Raw genomic sequence first — 5,012 nt, forward strand, 5'->3', positions numbered from 1 at the left:
GAACCAGGGATTGAACTCAGGCCCTTGTGCTTGCCAGGGAAGCACTTATTCCACTGAGCCATCTCCCTGGCCCCTCCTTTCCCACTATTAAACATGTATTTTTAATAGTTGCACTTTTCCACTGCTTTTATATCTTTTACACTTTCTAGTTGTAGTTCTAGTTACAATATACATCTGTACTTGAGCAGTCTAACTTCAACAGGTTTAGGTGAGGACAATCTATTAATGTTTTACTTTCTACTTTCAACATATGATACTTACACTCATCTTCACTTTACAAAATCCTTCAGAACTAAAAATAGGGAAAATGTAAATTTTCTTCCATTTTCATTTATTTCATTGCCAGTATTCATTTGTATAGATCCAAGCTCATCTGTAAAAGAATCTTTTAAATATTCCTTAAACAGCAGATATACCAATGTTGAGTTTTTTTCTCAGTTTTTGTTTCAGTGCATCTTACTTCATTTTCACTTGGAAGACGTTTCACTGGATATAAATTTGGGGTTAACAACTTTTTCTTTCAGTAAAGTTGTCACTCAGTCCTCTTCTTGCTTGCATTCTCTACTATAACTCTTTTACATTGCTATGCTTTTTTACCCCTTTCAAGATTTTCTTCTTTCTCCTATAAATGTGATAGACCTAGATATCTTTTCCATAGGTTTTCACAGGGGAAGAGGGAGTAATCCTGCTTGTTCTTTGTTTTGGCACTAATTCTGGAAAATTTCCTTAAATATTTTTTCTGTTCTCTTTTCTGGGAGTTCACCTATGCATTTATTAAAATGACTAGTTCCAGTAGTTTTTTTATAAAACATGTTTTTGTGGTTATGATTTTTAACTAACCTATCTATAAGTTCTGATGCTTTTCTTTGTGACAAGTCTACCAACTCAGAGGTTTTCTGCATCTCTTTATTTCTAGCTTTCTTTTTGACTCTTGTTTTCTTTATCCATCTGATCCTGAATTTTGTCAATTTCCATTTCAACCTTAAACATACCATCAGTCTTAAAATTTCCTGTTGGGTAATAGCATATACATCAACCCGAGAGCATGTCTGACAACTGTTCTTTGGAGAATTTCTATTTTCTTTCTTTTTTTTTTTTTTTTAAACTTTTTCATATGCCTCTCAAAACATTTTTGTTGAAAACTAGACATGCAGTATAGGATAGCTAAGATGGAAGCTTCTGCACAATCTTGTGCCTCTCCCAGTAGATTTCTGTAATTATGGTTACTTATCCAAAGCTTCTTAGCATGGTGGCAAACAGGGATGCAGTCTGTTCTGATTTTCAGTCTATTTCATAACAGTAAGTACAGCCTTCTTGGTTTTCCAGAACCTCCCTTGACTGTAGTTTCGAGTTCTGGGTCCCTCTTTCCATGCATTATTTGTTTTTATTTCATCTCCCTCTAGCTTAGTGAATGTCCACAGTAGAGCCCAATAAGGCTGCCTTTCCCTCCACAGTTTAAAGTTTCATTCAGAAGAGAATCAAAGCAGAAGAATCAAACAGTTTCTTGACCCTTTTAAAAGCCTTGCTGTTATTTCCTTGTACTAGAGGTCTACATAATAAGACATTCTCCAGGTTGGGCACTTTCCAATCTTTTCTAGGCATATACCACTAAAGTTGGTGGATAAAATATTAGACAGCTAGTCAGTCTTCATCAAAGAGTTTTAACTGAACTCTTTGTACCTAATCCAACCAAAGGAGGCCAATTACGCATTCTTTAAAGGAGACTTATTTACCTGCTATAAAAAGGAAGCCTTCAAAAACCAAAACAATGCTGTCAATCACACCAGGGGATTCAATGAGTGAATCTTAAAGCAGAGGTGTCTAGCTTTTAAATTTTTCTTTGAAAGAGGGTCTCATTATGTAGTTTAGGCTGGCCTCGAACTTGCTTATGTAGCCCAGGCTGCCCTCCAACTCAAAACACTCATGGCAAGCCTCCTGCCTCAACTTTCGAAGGGTGGGATTACACAGGTGTGCACATCACAGCCCACTAACTTTTAAATTCTGAAAGCCTGATTTATCCACACCTTTTTTGTTGCTATTACTACTTTCATGTGCTCTGATCTGTGTAGTGTTTTTGTGTCACCCTAGCACTTTTTCTAGTCTGTATTGTACTTTTGTTGGCACAGATTTGCCCTGAGTACAACTTCCTGTGCTTGTCAATAAACATAGCTCGTGACTACTTACTAAAAAAATAAAAGTAGATGAATAAAAGAGCCAGACATGGTGACACATGCCTGTAATCTTAACACTTGGGAGGCTTGTGGCAAAAGGACCACCTTGAGTTCAAGGCCAATCTGGATTACCTAGCAAACCCTGACTAAAAACAAAACAGTAAAAAAAGGGAGGCATTATTGGATCTAATAAAGTTAAATACTGATTCAAAAGCATAATTTCCAAAGAACTCTTCTTTAGCCATGGTCAAACCATTACCACTTCAGAAAAAAGAGCATCTGTCTCAGTGGAATACAAATACCATTTTCCAAGTAACTGTAGTCTTAAGGTTCTTTACACTCTTGTTTCTTAACAACTGACTTTTTTCCTCCCTTAGTAATGTCCTACTTCCTGCTTTCAAACGAGTACAACGCAATGCTTCCTAAATAAAACATAAACGTTTATTGAATATACTGTAATAACAAGAGTCCAAGCCACGTTTGAAATATAGCTGCTTAAACACTTTCACATTTAAAATATTGACAAGGCTTTATATTATATCCTAAATTAAGCCAAACAACAAAGCACTTTCCAGAAACCAAAAGAACTGAGATTTAGCATGTTAGGGACACTAAAGGCCGAACTAATTTGTAGAAATCTTTTTTTAAAAGGAAGTCCTGTTTCACATTCCTTTTAACCCACAAATTAGTGATAATATGCTAGAAAACCTGACCATTTCCTCACTCAAAGTAAATCATTTCCTCAAACGCTGTTACTTTCAAGCATGGAAATCTACCAAATCCAAAAGGTGAGAAAAAAAAAAATACTGAGAAAAAGATAATTGGTTCCTGAAAAAATATCCTGAAATTTTAACCTGTTTTTGAAGATACTTTATTCGATAATCCTGTATACTGTGTAAAACCTTTCACAGAGGATGCAAGGGCTTCACGTAGCCTCTTCAGAGGAGAAAGGTAGGGTAAAAGGGAAAAAAGGGAGAGGAGAAGGGAGAAATAATTTTGGGAACACACCAATGTATTGGGGGAACATTCTTACTGCCCTCTCCCAGTAACTGCTAAAGGAAACAATCTCAAGATGAACAGTGATTAAACACCTTACAATAAGGGTGAAATTTGAAAGACATTTTCCTCAGGTGTAGCATGACTCAAAAATGCGTTTAACAGCCACTTTCCTAGGGATCGAAGTCTTCTCCCACCGTAAAGTGTACTTTCAGAAGTGAAATCATAGCTGCTAAGTAAAGACCGCTGTGAATAAACTACTTTGCCGGAACGGAAAGCCTGGGGGAGAACTAGATTTTGGAAAAAGGAAGGGCTGAAGAAGAGACGACACAGCTGTTTCCTACAAAACGAAACAAAGCTATGCAAGAAACTCTTAAGCGGGACGCAGGCGGAGCATCGCTGACCCAACGAAACAAGTTGCCGGCCTCAGCAGGGAGGGTGCGCGGACTAGTAGGCTGGAAGGGAATCCCGAGGGCGGAGCTCACAGAGGCAGTGGGGTGCGTGGGTTAATGATGTCCTAGCGGAGCACAGTGGACAGAAAACACAAAACGAGAATAAAATTAAAAAAAAAAAAAAAAAAAGTGAGGCGGAGCTGACCAGGCAGGGCAGCGCCTCGCTCAAGTCGTCGCTCAGTCGGGAAGGGGGCGGTGGTCCAGGGAAATCTGCTTCCCAGAGCGGCGGTAGCCGAAACGCCACCGCCCCTCTCCTCGCCTGAGCTCTCCAGGCCCTCAGCGTGGAAAGGAGAGAGGCAGAGCCCCACAGGCTAGAACCCAGGAGCGGCTTTACCTTAGCGAGAGGCTGGAGCGACTCCAGCCCGGGATCCTCCCGTCACCAGCTCTGCGTCCAGAGAGGGATGAGGGGCCCTCCGGCCTCCCCTCGTGACCGGTTTCCCCGCAGCCGCGGGCTCCTGGTGCCGCCGCGGCGCTGCCTCCCCGGGCCCCTCCGCCTCTTTCCTGTGCCTCTCAGAAGCTCACTCTGGAGGCAGCCATCTTCGCCCAGGCTTCGAAAGCCGCCCTCTAGTGCGCCTGCGTTGCCACCGCCCAGGCTGTCACGAGACCTAGTCAGCTGATCCCTGCGCTTCCGCCTTCTGTCCCGCCCCTTTCCGTGCGATTACGCTCCCCCGCCCCTGCCTCCCCCGCCTCTCCCGCTACCCCCCTCTTCCGAGTAATGCCGTGTTGGGCCGGCCCGAGCCCCAGCAGTTACGCATGCGCAGAGTGCAGAGGTCGGCGGTGGGATTCTGACTCCACGCCGCGGTGCGGCTCCCGCTGTCTGACGAGTGCTGAGGAGGATGTGCGCGCGCGGGAAGCATCAGTCACGTGGGCCCCTTCTCCGTGGCCCTGGGTCTGCGGAAAGTAGCGCTGCGGCTCTAGAGTTTCTTTCTTAATCCCAGAGACCTGGTATGAAGCATTACTGGGCCCTAGCCCTTAACTTCTCGTGTCGTGGCGCATCCTCAAGGCAGTCTGAAACCTCAGCCAGCGCCCCCGTTTAGCTGGGTTGGGAGCCAGCCGGTTTGTATTTTTTTTTTTCCCCCCGGAACCGGGGATTGAACTCAGACCCTTGCACTTGCCAGGGAAGCGCTTATTCCACTGAGCCATCTCCCCAGCCCCCGAGCCAGCCGATTTGTTTGCCACGCAGACGCCTAGCACTGCAATTGAGCAGGGTTTAAATTTTGGGTGGTCTAGGGTCACGTGAAGACCGAAGCCTCGCATCTACCTAAGCCTTTGCTAGTGGGAATGTTGGACGTGTCATACCGATGGCTTTCATTTATTGTCTGCTGATCACGTATATGGTTTGCGTGTACTGGTTCTTGACGTTCTGAGACAGGTATTATGCTCCTTTTGTAGA

At 43.6% G+C, this 5,012-nt stretch overlaps 1 protein-coding gene across 1 annotated transcript in view; it reads right to left on the reverse strand.

The window, feature by feature from the left end:
- The window catches only part of Dnajc13 (DnaJ heat shock protein family (Hsp40) member C13), a 136,348-nt gene extending 132,181 nt beyond the window's left edge, over window positions 1-4,167 (reverse strand). The window contains exon 1 of the mRNA XM_004625017.2: window positions 3,954-4,167. The gene's annotated coding sequence lies outside the window, so the exon portion shown is untranslated. The remainder of the gene's footprint in view (window positions 1-3,953) is intronic.
- Window positions 4,168-5,012: the final 845 nt, after the last annotated feature.

Source organism: Octodon degus, unplaced genomic scaffold (assembly GCF_000260255.1).
Source record: "Octodon degus isolate 3935 unplaced genomic scaffold, OctDeg1.0 scaffold00008, whole genome shotgun sequence".
NCBI classification, from domain to species: Eukaryota; Metazoa; Chordata; class Mammalia; order Rodentia; family Octodontidae; genus Octodon; species Octodon degus.